Below are 15,495 nucleotides of genomic sequence, written 5' to 3' on the forward strand. Positions count from 1 at the left end.
AAGGGTCTGGTTTCGGCGGGGCGGGGCGGCATGCGGGGGCACGGGGGTCTCTGGTGCCAGGGGCATCGCGCAGCGCTAGAGCAGCGCGGGGTGCTTTGCGTGGCAGCGGTCGCAGAGCGCCGCACGTTCAGCCTCTGCTGGTTTCCACGTCCCGGCTTCGATGACGGGGCACAGGAGCCGGCACGCGCGGACAAGCAAGCGGGCGGCGAACGGTGCTGCTCCCGCCGGGCTGAGCCACGGCTGGGGTGAAGAAAGAGCCGGGAACCACCCCTCTGATCCTGCTCCTGCCACGCATCGCGGGCTGAGACGTGGCGGGCTGTGGCCATGCTGGCCATGCTGAATGTGGTGGCCGTGTGGGCCATGCTGGTTGTGCTGGCCGTGCGGGCTGTGCAAGCCATGCTGGCCATGCTGAATGTGCTGGCCATGGTGGCCATGCTGGCCATGTGGGCTGTGCTGGCCATGCTGGCTGTGCGGGCTGTGTTGGCCATGCAGGCTGTGCCGGCTGTGCTGGCCATGCTGGCTGTGCTGGGTGTGCGGGCCATGCTGGCCATGCTGAATGTGCTGGCCATGGTGGCCGTGCTGGCCATGTGGGCTGTGCTGGCCATGCTGGCTGTGCGGGCTGTGTTGGCCATGCTGGCTGTGCTGGGTGTGCGGGCCATGCTGGCCATGCTGAATGTGCTGGCCATGGTGGCCGTGCTGGCCATGTGGGCTGTGCTGGCCATGCTGGCTGTGCGGGCTGTGTTGGCCATGCTGGCTGTGCTGGCCATGCTGGCTGTGCTGGGTGTGCGGGCCGTGCTGGCCATGTGGGCTGTGCTGGCCATGCTGGCTGTGCTGGGTGTGCGGGCCGTGCTGGCCATGTGGGCTGTGCTGGCCATGCAGGCTGTGCCGGCTGTGTTGGCCATGCTGGCTGTGCTGGGTGTGCGGGCCGTGCTGGCCATGTGGGCTGTGTTGGCCATGCTGGCTGTGCGGGCTGTGTTGGCCATGCTGGCTGTGTTGGCCATGCTGGCTGTGCGGGCTGTGTTGGCCATGCTGGCTGTGCTGGGTGTGCGGGCCGTGCTGGCCATGTGGGCTGTGCCGGCTGTGTTGGCCATGCTGGCTGTGCTGGGTGTGCGGGCCGTGCTGGCCATGCTGGCTGTGCTGGGTGTGCGGGCCGTGCTGGCCATGTGGGCTGTGTTGGCCATGCTGGCTGTGCGGGCTGTGTTGGCCATGCTGGCTGTGTTGGCCATGCTGGCTGTGCGGGCTGTGTTGGCCATGCTGGCTGTGCTGGGTGTGCGGGCCGTGCTGGCCATGTGGGCTGTGCCGGCTGTGTTGGCCATGCTGGCTGTGCTGGGTGTGCGGGCCGTGCTGGCCATGCTGGCTGTGCTGGGTGTGCGGGCCGTGCTGGCCATGCTGGCTGTGCTGGGTGTGCGGGCCGTGCTGGCCATGTGGGCTGTGCTGGCTGTGCTGGCCATGCTGGCTGTGCTGGGTGTGCGGGCCGTGCTGGCCGTGCATGCAGGCGAGGGCTGGGGCTGCCGGCAGGGACCAGGCAACGGCTGCTCCAGCCTGGGGAGGGCTCAGGTGGGTTCTGCAGGGAGCCCTGGAAACAGCCCCAGGGCAGCCCCGCTGTGCCGGCTCGGGTCTGTATGGCTGTGGTTGTGGGTTAACGCCTGGGTGCAGTGCCCCACAGCACCCTGCGGTGTCCCCTGGTGTCGGGGTGGTACGTTGTGGAGGGTAAAACCTGGTGAATCATCCATAGAAGCTGTTCCTGCAGATATGGTCGCATGGGGCGGCCTGTGCAGGGTTAGGATATTTAGGAGAAGCTGTGTGCTGGGTGAAGGTGTGCCAGCCACGGTGAGCTCCGCATGCTGGGGCAGTCGCACAGGACCCCCATGGCTGGATTGCACCAACTGAGCAAAACCATGGCTTGGAGAGTCTCTGCCACCCCACCGCTGCGAGGAGCCTTGCAGCAGAGACCCCGTCACCTCCGGGCACTGGCCCTGTCTGGGACACTCTATTCCCCGCGCCAAGGTCCCCATCAGGCAGCTTCCCTCCGTTAATGAACGCGGCGCAGCCCACGAGCGGGGACAGCGTCGCACAGGCGGCGTGGCATCTCTTGCACCGGCGGGCACGGCCAGGTTAAAGAGCTGTAAGATCAGTCGTGATGTGTGGGCATCAGCTGCAGAAACTCGGGATAGGGGCCCTGAAGTGAAAGAGGGAAAAAGCCTGAGCCAGTCACTATTTTGCAGCTCTCTCAAACTCTGGTATTAATAAATTTAAAAGCAATGCACAGTATCCCAAATCACAAAGCAGGAGATTTTTTTTAAATAAAGGGCTCCAACCCACTGCAGTGCTTGTGAGTATTGAAAGGAAAAGAAATGGGGAAAAGATTACATTCATATTCATACTTAAAAAAAAAAATGTAATTTCGAAGTCCAGCCTATGGTTATACTGTGAGATTGAAAACATGTATTTAAAAAAAAAAAAAGGCAATCCTGTTGTTTTTTCCAAGGCTTTTCTTTGTAAAGCAAACTCCCCTCAGACGTGGCAGGCAGCTCTGAGTCCAGCAGGATTTCCGTGTATGGATGGTACATGCTTAAGGACTTTTAGTAAGAGGGAGTGAAGGATGAAATTGCAAAAGGATGGTTAAAAGGGGAAAAAAATGAGTAGCTGTTTGAGAATAAGGAAGCTTGGAGTCAAGATCAAACTTAAATGAAATTATACATTTGGTTTAGAAATACAAGTTTAAGATAAACCACAGGCTGAGTTCATGCACCGCGCTGGCACTGTTTTTTCGTTTTTATTTGGGTTTCTCCCCTTGCCGTTCCTTACTGTCTCGCCCAGCAGCGGGAGCGCCCAGGATCCCGCCTCAGCGTCATGTCCCGGCGCGGCCGGCCTCCCCGCGGCTGGGGCTTGGGCACCACGTCCGAGGGCTGCGCTCCGGGCGCTCGGGCCGTGCCACCCCCCGGGAGCCAGCCCTGGGGTGCAGCTGTGCGGGGGGACCTGGCGGTGTGTGCCGGCGAGCCCCGAGCCCCCCCGGACCTCGGTCCCCAGGAGCTGCGGGGGAGCACGTGCCTCTGCAGAGCCTTTTTCCTAATAGCGGGGCACATCAGCGGCAAGGTCCGGCCCTGCGCAGGGCGGGGAGAGAGACCCAAGACGTGCCTCCAAGCTTCGGCTCCATGCCTGTGAGCTGTGGGAACGTTGCTGCTGGTTTGGTACGGTCAGGCATTCCCTCTCCTAACCGTGCTTTGGCTCTCCTCCTTGGCAAGTATAAATGTTCCAGATAGTTGAACAGATTCCTTGACACAAGACAGCTGCTTTTGTGGGGAGGAATTAATTTAATCAAGGCTACTCCATCATTAAAATAATCTGAAGTGTCAGATGGAAAAGCACAGAAGCAAGCTAACTTGAAGACGAAAACTCAACGTTTTTTCCAGCCAGAAGCGTCCCGGGAGATGAGGTAACATTATAATAAGTCTCTCTGGGTCTCTGTATAATATTTTATTAACGGAAAAAAAATATTGTCCAAAGAAAAGTTGGGAAGGAATGATCTCTTGCTAAAGCCTGGCTGGCTTGATAAATTGTATTTCTGCTCTGGAGCGCAAGAGACCATGCAGAGCCGAAGCCAACACAGTGGTCCACAAAGGGCAGGATTTGACACATGGCTGATCCTACCATGCGGAATACAAGGGCCCTTTTGGCTGAAAACAGCAGAAAATAGCGCAAATGGGTAGCGCAAAAAGCCATCCAGCTCTTCCCCTTGCCACAAGGCAGGATCTGCTATATCTTAATTACTTGATTACTTAGTTACTTCTCCGTCATAGAGCACCACAGCGTACTCTTCACGGGCAGCCGACACGGATATGGGCACAGGCACTGCATTAAGCAAATCATGTTGAAAAAGACATTTGTTTGAAGAAACCTGCTCTGTGCACGGAAGGGGGCAGGGCAAAGCAGACGTATTGAAGCACAAAAGCAAACAGAAGGAGGAAAGACCTGACAATTGAGGAGCTTTCTCAGAAATCGGTTTATGAACAATATACGATGTACGGGCGACTGTAGCAAGTTTCTATGCAACTATATGCGTGGATAAAATTTAATAGCAGAGGTGACGCTAGAGGAGGTATACATTTGACTGGTAGTAACCTGCCAAAAGGCCAGGCTACCTTTCTTTGCCGACGTTGCAGCCATACGCGTGGCCCCATTTTGCTGGGGGAACGGCCATACGCACAGGTTATTGTGACCCCAGAGGGGCGGCGTCCCCGTGGTGCCAGGTCTGGCAGCTTTCGGCAGCGCGACGCCTGCTTTGCCGACAGGCTGCGGTGGCTCGGGCTGCTCCGTCTCCGTGCTTGAGGGCTGCCCACAGTAACCGAAGCTATTTTAAATGAAACACATCCCAGTTTAGATCTTCCTTATGTGACTTTTCACTAACATTACGTGTCCCTCCTGAGCAAGAAAAGCCAAGCTTGGTGTAGCGGTCAGGTGAAATCTGGCAAATTAATGAAAGCAAAAGATACAAACGGGGAAACCCTGATGGAAAAACAGGTGGGGAGGGGCGAAGAGACTTGTACCGGGAACCTCTGCATGGGCTCTTGCAGGTTAGCAGCCCAGGATGCCTCCATGCACTGCAGGCATCACGGTGTCTGGCGCACCGGGGTGGTTAACGTGTCCTCAGGCCCGTTGCCCTCCAGCTGGGACGGTTTGTGGCCGTGGCAGGAGTTAGGAGAGGACTTCTGCCTCCAGAACACTGGTCTCAGCTGCGGCTTTCCTGGCGAGGTGCCTGGCTCCTCCTGCGCAGGGCTGTGCCCCGTTGGCGCTTCCAGAGCTGTGAGAGCTTCTCAGCAGGACCCCGAGACAGGTCCTTCCCTTCTCCCAGGACCCCGGGCGTCTCTGAGCACTCTGGCTCTTTCCATCTAGTTCGCACCTTATCGTTCAGCTACACGTTCCCGTTATTAAGTCACGTTTTCATTTCTGAAATACATTCAAAAATACCAAATGGTAATAAACTACTAGAATAGTAGTGAATTATTTGTGATTTGTTCATTAAGTTCGATAAGATATTAATTGTATTGAGTGATAGGATGAATATCTCTCTGTCTCTCTGTGTCCGTGTGTCCTCTCTGAGGTTCTGCTGGCTTTTGAATCTGCTGATCAACTTTAATTCAATTTGAAAGAAAGATACATGTCTTGAAGACATTAAGTACCCAAGTGGAGGAAAGAAAGACCCAGCTCAGCATCCCACTGAAAAAAAAGGTGAATGCTCAGCTGCTGCTTTAGACATCAGAGAACCCACACCTGTGGCCTGTGATGGGGGCTCGGCGGCAGGATGCACTTCACCGGACCCTTGCCCTGTCCGGCGGGGGTACCTGGCAGCAGGGAGCGTGCAAAGAACTGCGCGTTGCTCTGATCACGGAGCTACTTGTATTACTTCGTTTTCTGCCCCTTCCGTGCCGGCGCTGAGCGGCGCCGGGCAGGGGCCGGACGCTGTGACTCGCCGCGGGGGTCTGCGAGCAGCGAGGGTGGATGCACGGTGCTGGCCATCCTCCCCCGGGAGACACTGGCCAGGCACAGCCCGTGGCCGCGGCACCGTGGCTCGCTGGATCGCTTTCGGGAGTCTTAGTTAGTAATGCAAATAATTCCACATGAAACCTCAATTCTACCTGTCACGTATTTATGACCGCTGGGAGTAATTATTTTCTGACCATTTGATGCTGGAGCTGGGGTTGTATTTCCATGCGGCACCGCGGAAGCTCTCGGGCACGGCAGCCTTTGGCCAGCACGAAGCCATCCCAAGCCTCTCGGGTGGCGTGGTGCGCGTTTGCCTGCCTGGGCAGCACCGCAGGTGCCAGAAACCCGAACCTCCGGAGCTTTCCAAGGGAGCCTTGGCAAACGCTGGCCCTGCAGCGAGGGGCAGAGTCGATTACTGGTATGACAGCAAATGTTTGTGCCGCAGAAACAAACATCTGCCATCCCCGTAGCTGCGAGCCTGTTCCTCAGTGCGATCCACAATTTTCCATTGAATCCCTTTCCAGATCCAAGTTGTTGATGTAATGAAGCAGCGGGTACGTGCACTGTATAAACACAGGGGTGTCCTACAGTATGTTGGCAAGTCACAGATGAGCCTCAAAACTTGAAAGAAGACTCAGTTCTCATGTAACTGTCGAGAGAGAGGAGTTTCACCTCCACCGTGCATTTCGTGAACAGTCCGGTCGTAAGTTACTGGCTGTACCCTCCGTGGTGGGCTGTCTTATTTCACTCACCATGGAAATTCAGGCCGTAAAAGCTTAGGGAACACTGACCGGAGAGTGCCCTGGCAGTTCATCTGTACTGCCTGGGGTATTTGACGATTTTCTTGAAGTCCCCCCACACAGCAATTTCGCAGTCGGACGAGAACGGAGACTTTGGCTTTGAAAGAAAAGTTTAGGGTCGTGTTCTGTAGGAAAACTGCAGATCTGTGCATGTAGAAAACTGGGAAATACCAGGCAATTGTGTGTTGGAGGCTTAAAACCCAGAAGATTTAAAGTTTACATTTCTATTTTGAAAGGTTTCTGGATTTTTAAGCTGACCTCGTTATTCTGGGGCCGGGGCGATTTTCGGTGTACGATGGCGGCAAAGCTCTATTTTTAGATGCTGTTTGCGCCAAGCGTGATTGAGAGCAGCTTTCCCCCAAATGGAGCTGGTTACGTAATAAAAGATTAGAACAGCCATTTATGTTTATTTTTGGTTATAAACAGTGACCTAGATTCACTGTGGCTCTCGCGACATACGCCACTGTTAGGCGGCTGCCGTTGCGGGCACTGGGGCACGCGAGGGGCGTGCGGGGGCCGGCGAGGGCAGCCGGGCTACGCGGGCGTGAGGGGGAGCGCGGGGCGGCGTTCGCTGGGGCTGGGAATGGAAACAGCAGCGGGGCTCCGCAATTTGCATAGAGGTCATGTTTTGCTAATATGTGTCTTGTAGAAGCAGACAGCATGTAAAAGAGGATGGTTAAATCCTGACCCGGCAATGTTTTTAAATTTCAAATTACGCATAAAGTATGCATTAAATTAATTAGGGAATTCATTAAGAAGAGAAGAGTAAAGGAACTAGTTAGCAGTGTGCAACATTTAGTAATGTAAGCCGTTTTCTATAATTGTTATATATAATTTGTCTCATAACGTTATCCCTTGATAAATTATTGCAGCATAATATGATATATGTAGCTTATTAACAGTTTCATTAATTACTATTAGAGCAAAGACACTCTGAAATCTGGTACACATAAGAACAAATGTTGAAGCAGATGGTTGAAATTAGTGAAACGCAATCGGTTGCTGAACCCTTTTACCTAATTACATTATTACATCAAAATAGTTAAACTAAATTTGTCAAGTTGTCGGCAAAGCTCTGGGATGTTTGGAGCCGCCGCCGCGGTGTGGCCATCACCCCCGGGTCCCAGCTCCTGTGGGGACCCTCCGGACGTCCTCCAATGCCCCTGCGCCCTCCCCAGACCTCCCGGCAGACCTCGGGCCTCGCCACCCTCGCCCCTCACCCTCATCCCAGGTCGGCCTCCTCCTCCTCCTCCTCCTCGTGCCTGGAAGAGCATCGTTTCCCGCACCTTTCCTGGGGAGCCTTGCCGCGCCCGGCATGCGTCCTGGGGCTGCGCAGGGCAGGTCTGGGGTCGGCAGCTCTCGTGGGGTTTGGTTCACCGGGTCAGGGATGGTGAAAAGGCTGGGAGCAGCAGGGGATGGGCACGGGGACACCCGGCTCAGCCGTGCGGGAGGAGACGACGCCCTGCTAGAGAAGCGATGCTCCCTGCAACGGGCAGCGGTGGCAGAGGTTATCTCTGTTCTTTGTGCCTCTCTCCGAAGAAAACCAGCCTCGACTGTCAGCGCTCCGCGGGTGTAAGCCGCTTCGACAGCCCCGGCGGGGCGATTTGCCGACTCTGAGTTTCAGGAGGAATGACTCCGGCTTCCCAGCTGGCTCCTCCGCGGCGAGGAGACCGTTCAGAGGGGAGCGGAAACACTGCGGTGGAGTGAAAGCGCCTTTTGCAACGCAAACCGGGTTCGTAGCCTCTTTGTCCGGCCCGTAGCACTCTGCTGTGTTTCCTCCTTTGACACGACCCCGAGATTTCCTTTTTTTGGACCAGGAGCTGTGAAAGAAGGTGTGGAAGATAAACTAAAAACCAAGTGCTAGCGAACAGTGCCTAGGTCTGTTGGGGCACTCGAGAGTGAGCCATGAACTCAGGACAGGTACCTGCATGAGTGGTTGCTGTGAGCTAGAAAGCTTCACTCACCACCCGTCACGCAGAAATGTGAATAAATAAGTTATATGTACTGCTGTGAGGGTAAGGAGAAGTGAGGAATCCCAAGTGTGGCATTAATGCACCGAATACACTTTGTTCCCGTGGGTCCCAGACACCAAATACGCTTACACAGCACATTTCTGCTGGTGCAAACAGATTTACAGCAGCGTTTCGTCTGAGCTTCCTGAATTCTTTCCTTTTATACCTGACTAGATCCAAAGAAATACGAAGCACTTCCCTGTGTCCTTGCAGTCCAGCTATCTTTCTTGGGGTAACACCCCTAGGAGGGTGCCCTTCCTCCTCCTCCCGCAGCTGAAGTGTTATCCAGGGTATAATTGTCTGTGTTTCTACTGTGTAAGGGCTAGCCTTTCCTCCTCCTGACCAGCAGAGCTTCCTGGAGGGGGGCAGTTACCTTCTGCAGAGGATTTTGAGACTTCAGCAACTTTGAGCTCAAATTATTTTTGCAAGTGCCCAAATTTTCAAGAAAATTCCAGGAAAAAAAAATCACTTAGAATCACTTCAAAAGAGGGTATTTTGTACAAGAGAATGTAAGAGAAATTACTCCGAGAATTATTAAAGGAGGAAATTTAGGAAAGAAGAAACTTTGCCACAACAAGGGCACGAGCATGTGAATTTTGATAGGGCTGGGTTTTTTTCTTTTTTCTCTACACTATATTTTAGCAAATGTGCACAGCTTCTGGAGGACGGGGTGACCCTGCTCCCCACCGCCCCATCCCACCACTGCAGCGCTTTCCCGGGCTATTCCCACCTCAGCCCGCCGGTTAGGGAAAGCCCGTCTTGCCCCGACCCTTCCAGCAGCCGCGTGTTAGACTCCCCGGGAGTGGGAAACCTTCCTCAGGACCCCCCCTGCACGCCCCCATGGCCACGAGCTGCCCTCTGCCCTCCCCTGCACGTCCCGCTGCCCGGCCCTCCTGCCTGGCACCCCATCGCGGGGGCCCCCAAAGCAGCGTTTGCAGCCCTGCGGCGGGGTGGCTGTGGGGCAGGGGTGGCTGCGGGGCGGGGTGGCTGCGGGGCGGGGTGGCTGTGGGGCAGGGGTGGCTGCGGGGAGGGGTGGCTGCGGGGCGGGGTGGCTGTGGGGCAGGGGTGGCTGTGGGGCAGGGGTGGCTGCGGGGAGGGGTGGCTGCGGGGCGGGGTGGCTGTGGGGCACGGGTGGCTGTGGGGCAGGGGTGGCTGCGGGGAGGGGTGGCTGCGGGGCAGGGGTGGCTGCGGGGAGGGGTGGCTGTGGGGAGGGGTGGCTGTGGGGCGGGGGTGGCTGCGGGGCACGGGTGGCTGCGGGGAGGGGTGGCTGCGGGGAGGGGTGGCTGTGGGGCTGGGGTGGCTGTGGGGCGGGGTGGCTGCGGGGCGGGGTGGCTGCGGGGAGGGGTGGCTGTGGGGCGGGGTGGCTGCGGGGAGGGGTGGCTGCGGGGCGGGGTGGCTGCGGGGCGGGGTGGCTGCGGGGAGGGGTGGCTGCGGGGCGGGGTGGCTGTGGGGCAGGGGTGGCTGCGGGGAGGGGTGGCTGCGGGGCGGGGTGGCTGCGGGGCGGGGTGGCTGTGGGGCAGGGGTGGCTGTGGGGGAGGGGTGGCTGCGGGGAGGGGTGGCTGTGGGGCAGGGGTGGCTGCGGGGAGGGGTGGCTGCGGGGCGGGGTGGCTGCGGGGAGGGGTGGCTGTGGGGCAGGGGTGGCTGCAGGGAGGGGTGGCTGCGGGGCAGGGGTGGCTGCGGGGAGGGGTGGCTGCGGGGCAGGGGTGGCTGCGGGGCAGGGGTGGCTGCGGGGAGGGGTGGCTGCGGGGAGGGGTGGCTGCGGGGCGGGGTGGCTGCGGGGCGGGGTGGCTGTGGGGCAGGGGTGGCTGCGGGGAGGGGTGGCTGTGGGGAGGGGTGGCCGCGGGGAGGGGTGGCTGTGGGGCGGGGTGGCTGTGGGGCGGGGTGGCTGCGGGGAGGGGTGGCTGTGGGGCAGGGGTGGCTGCGGGGAGGGGTGGCTGTGGGGCAGGGGTGCCACCAGTCGCGGGGCACGTGGGGCGGGCCCCGGCCGTTTGCTCGGGGCGGCTGCTCCTCCTGCTTGCTGAGGATGGCGGCCCCGCCATGAATGCATTAGCAGGAGAGCTCAACCTTTCATTCTCAGCCTGATTAATGCATGGTCGGATCCAGATTTTTGTAAATTTATACTTCTGTATGTGCTCAGCTCACGGGGCAGGGCGTTCGAAGCCTGTTCAAAATAACTCTTTAATATCTGAGGTACTTGACAGCTCACCTGGGCTATACATTATCTCCTGTCTCCTGCCTGAAAGGCTAAAACCGTTAGAAAGGTATCACGAGTGCTGGTTCTATAGAATGAGTTGCGGGTGTGCAATCGTGTGCACCTCTGCTGGTGACGGTGGACATTAGCGCAACTTTCCTAATATTTGCACGAGCAGGACTGGGCACACATACGTTAGTGCACAGCAAACACGGGGCGGGCGGGCCGCGGCTGAGCTGTTTCGCCGGCGGGAGTTGAGACAAATGCCTCCACACACTGTTTTGGGGGTGTCTGGCTGGCTGCAGGCACAGCCCGCCTTGCCGAGGCACTCCTGCTGCTCCTTCCCTGAGCGGCACCTGGAGCGATGCGGGAGCCTCGGCGGGGGTCTCCTCCCCGCGCCCCCCTCCCTGCGAGCCGCGGACCCGGAGTTTTGGCGTGCAGAGACTCTTCTCCCACCCTTTGATTTTTTTTCCCTGACGTCTGAGCGATGTCGGATGAAACTTGCAAAAGCCTGTGAGTAAGGCAGGACGTGAAGTCTGGGGGCAGCTCCTGCAGGCGGGGAAGAAAGGCCTGGTTGTTCCCTGAGTACGTGCAGCCCATTGCCAGAAGTCTGGCAAAATAAGCTTGTAGCGTTGCTTATCTCCATCAATGTAAAATCAAAGATAAGAGTCTCCCTTCTGAATCTCAGCTTGCTCCTTCGTCTCTCTTTGAGGGATAATGTTTAACTACCTGGGGACTAAAGTTGCTGGGTAAATACATTAAAATGAATCACTTCTTGTATTAGTTTCTGTACACAGTCCTTTAAGAAAAGAGGGACATTTTCTTCAGTACGTGGGCGCGCGTTTGGTCCTGGCTCCTGTGTCACAGCGTGGCGGGAGCAGCTCCCCGTTCGCGTGCAAAGCAGGTAGGTCCGCAAGTCTGGTTTCTCCTGCCCTCTGCACAGCATTGCTTTTCTGGTGCAAAGTGAATATTCAGGAATTTGTAGGGTTTTTTACGATACCTATTTCTGGGAAGTGCTCTTGAATTGTTTTGGTCATTGATCTTGATAATCCCTTCAACTAGGGCATTGGCAGAAATTAAAACTAGCAGGGAGTTCAAAAGGGTTAGGTAACAAAACGCAAATGGTTTGGTTTGGATGTTTTTTCCTCAGTGCTTCCCTCTCTCGGGTGGTGAGCAAAGGTTTGAAAACCCTCCCTGACACTCTAGAGCCCGCACGGTTACTTGGGGCTGCCCGCACTGTGAGCATCCTCGCCCCGGGGGGGCTGCGGGCAGGGCTGGGCAGGGCAGGACACCTCTGCACAGGTACCTCTGCGTGGCCCCGGCTCCTCCGAGGCTGAACTGGCGCTTCCCTTTAAGTTACCAGTTCCAACTCTCCTGGAAGACACCAGGCAGTGTGTGCTCTGTATCCTCAGTCGCTCGTGCAATACGCTAATATTTTAGAAGTACTGCAATTGGTAAAGCAACCGATAGCAGCAAATGTACAGTCCTTATTTAATATTTTAAGACGAGTGATCACAGAAATGGGATTAATCTGAAAAAACCTCCCATGAAATCAGGGGTAACCAGGCGGTCGCTGTGTGTGATAGTCCTGTCCTGAGAATGAGTGACGATGTTTTGGTAGTTTGATGGCCATGAAACGATATGTCATGTAAAGATAGTCGGCACGATCGCCATAAGGCAGTTTGTCACTGTCTCGCTGAGCAATTCACATGCATGATGCATAAGAAAGTAAAAATAATCAGCAATCTATCGCAAGCCAGGGAAAGAAGTCAGTAACATGGAATGTACCCTCCTTGGTCTTGCCGGTCAAAATGGTTTCCTAAGCAACTTCAAAAGCCCATGGGTTATGTAAAAATGAATTCCTGGTCTTGTTTGTGGTGCGTCCAAAATCAAGTCCCACAGCGGTGCCTGTGGGAACGAGCAGGCGCATCAGGCTGCTGCTGCCGACCGCGCTGCTTAGAAAGGAAGCAGCAAATAACCAGGAATTCATATTTTAAAGTTGTTCTTCATCGTAGCAGGGATGATAAACTGAGAAGCGGATCCCTCCCACCGAGGCTGGTCAGGGCCAGGTGTGGCATTGTAGGCTGCGGACATGATGTGGGAGGGTTATTTCGGCTGGCACGGGGAGGCGGGCTGCCTGCCTCCCTTTCGTGGAGGAAAAAAAAGCAACTGCAGATTTAGGGAAACTGAAGCAAGACCACCACCACAAGTTTTCCTTCACAGCCTGAACAGCCGTGCCTCTCTGCCGGCGTCTGGGTGCGAGGGCAGCCCTCGGGAGCCGTGAGCTTCGCACCCTCCCTGCGGCCCGGGGCTCTCCTTGGGCATCGTCTGGGGTGGACTAATGATGCAGCCCCAAAGCAAGGGCTTGGACTGAAAATACCATTTCTCTTAGGGCAATGGGATGCATTTACCTGGTTTCTCTGGCAGGACCTGGAGGGTATTTTGGGGGGAAGATTTCAGGGTGCGGAGGACTCGGGGGTGACTCTGCACAGCCTTGGGGCATGACAGTGCACGCCGCTGTTGCAGGGGAAAGCGAGGGGGTGTTTCAGCAGCAAGCTGGGGGTCCCGCCGCGGCCGCCCTTCCCTGCCGCCGCCGGCTGATGCCTTTGCCCGCCGGATCGGCCGCGGCACCGCGGCTATCGCCCCGCGTGGGCTCACCCCTGCCAGCAGCTGCTGCGAAGCGCGGGGTCTGAGCCAAGGCTCTGCTCCGGGCAGGGTGCTGTGGGTGTGGAGGCCCGCAGCCTCGCTGCCTGCCTGCCTGCGCGCAGGACGCCGGCCGCAACCCGTGGAGTCCTCGTGGGAAAGTCTGTCGGGATTTCACAGTGACTAAGCCAAGGTGCGCCACGCTCTACAAATACAGAAATGAAGTACATTTCCATATGCTTTATTATCTTTATTATTAACTTTATTATCAGAAAGTTTTGTAGCAGAGGTGTAATTGCCTAGTTGCTTTCTGCAGGACACTTTTAAGTACCTACATAAGCGCTATTGTTCCCTATTCCACCCTACGGGAGCTGTTTCAAGCATGTTTTACCCACCAAGACGTGACCACAGCAATCCCATGCCTCGTCCGTTTGCAGAGGCTTGCCATGCTGTGCCGGAGCAGGAGCTGCTTCGGTCCCTTTTCAGCCTCCATCAGGCAGGGGACACAAGGACTCACCCAGCGTGGGGCCGCAAGGACTCGTCCCACACCTCGCGGGAGGTTGGCCCCTCCAAAATCCCCGCAGGGGCATGCGCTCCCGGCCGCTGCCCCTCGCACCGAGCTGACCCCTCGCCCGCCCCGCTGGGGTTCAGTGAGGGTGATGCTCGAGCAGAGGCTGCGGCACCAGCCGTGGGCTTCCACATTTCCGCTTGCTCTGTCCAAAAAGGCTAAGCAGAGTGGAGATGATGCTATCTTCCTCTTCTCACTTGTCCCAAGTTTAGCGATCTTTAAATTTTTCTGAGAGTTTAATATAATTTCATGTGCATTTTGCAAAGGCTGTGGCTCTGGATTTGGGCTCTCCCAGGTGATGGCTGGTGCCGTGTAGCTGTACGCTTCTACGGGAGAACTTATCTTGGGCCGCATACCTCCGGGACACAGGGCTCTACCCACCCTGGGGACAGTGATGCACAGACACCAATATGATGGATACAAAATGTCCGTCTATTTGGCTGCGTCACACGCTTATATAGCTCTTGCGGTTCCTGTTCCTGCCACTCCTATGGGGAGGAGTCTATCTTTCCGTGACATCCCGTGATCTTCCGGTCGCCGATCCCTGTCTATTCCCCTACAGTGCCGCTCTTCAGTAGTTGGGTTAAAGTGGATCAGACCGTTTTGAAAAAGTGACTTTCAAGAGAGAGCTGAGCGCTAAAGCTGGGTGTGACTGTGTGTGGAGCTGCAATAGCTTATTTCCATGCACAAACAATGTTAAAACCTGTTATTGGCCCTCCGTGTGTCGCCAACTAATACACCCCCACGCTTAACGCCCTGACTCCTTATCCCCCCATTATTTTCCTGAATTGCACATCCTGCGGATGGAACTGGTGACTTTGGAAATGGCATTCAATCATCTGTCCAGGACGCTGAGGGTTTCTGCTGTTTGTTCAAATCTTCCTGATGTTCACATCCTAAGAAGGCTTCCCACCCTCCAGAGGCTGGCCAGCGTGGAAGAGGCTGATGACCCCGAGGACAGATTTTTTTAAAGTGCTTTTAAAGACCTTGGGACACAAAACCTGTTGCTGGACGTATTGTGAGGAGTATAAGGAGGCACCACAATGGGATTTCAGGAGCCAGAAGAGTTTGCGGCCCTAAGCTGTACGGCCCTTGGCAAGTCCCGTCCTACACGGACAGGTTTCTCAGAGACCTGAAAATGATTTGATCCATAAGTGACTTGAAAATTCCTTTGCGCACGTGTGTGGGGCGTGCACGTGTGTGGGGCGTGCACGTGTGTGGGGCGTGCACGTGTGTGGGGCGTGCACGCTGCCGGCTCCGCGGCTGCCCGTATCACACGTGCCCAGTGTGCTGCCGCGTTCGAACGCCTCTGTCCCCTCCCCAGGCTTCCAGAACATTCAGAAACCCGCGCCCATTGGTAAGGAGCGGGGCAGAGCAGCCGCCTTGCGTGGAATCAAGCGCTCCAGCTGGCTGGGGCTGGAGCTTTTTCAGAGTACACGTGCATCTCAGCTCAGTTTTTAAACTGAAAGCAAAGCAGAGCCAGGCTAAGAACATACGGCTTAACGATGTATTTGGAGATGGTCATTTGCTCTGTTTTCCACCTGAATAAATCTAAAGGCACAGCTGAAATTAACATGTCAGATCTTCGTTTGAAATGTAATCTACTGCCATGTGGATGCTATCGAATCTATTAATAATTAGAACCTGGCACCTCAGCTTAAGCACAACCACTAATTCAAAGTCATGGTGTTTAGCTTCCTTCACAGCAGTGCTGGAAATAAGGGCACTGAATTGTTGACAGCGGATCTTTTATATACATTTAGACAGATTTGTTTACCTCTTCCTTAATTAAAACGA

The sequence above is a fragment of the Phalacrocorax carbo genome, chromosome 5 (assembly GCF_963921805.1).
Source record: "Phalacrocorax carbo chromosome 5, bPhaCar2.1, whole genome shotgun sequence".
Lineage (NCBI taxonomy): Eukaryota > Metazoa > Chordata > Aves > Suliformes > Phalacrocoracidae > Phalacrocorax > Phalacrocorax carbo.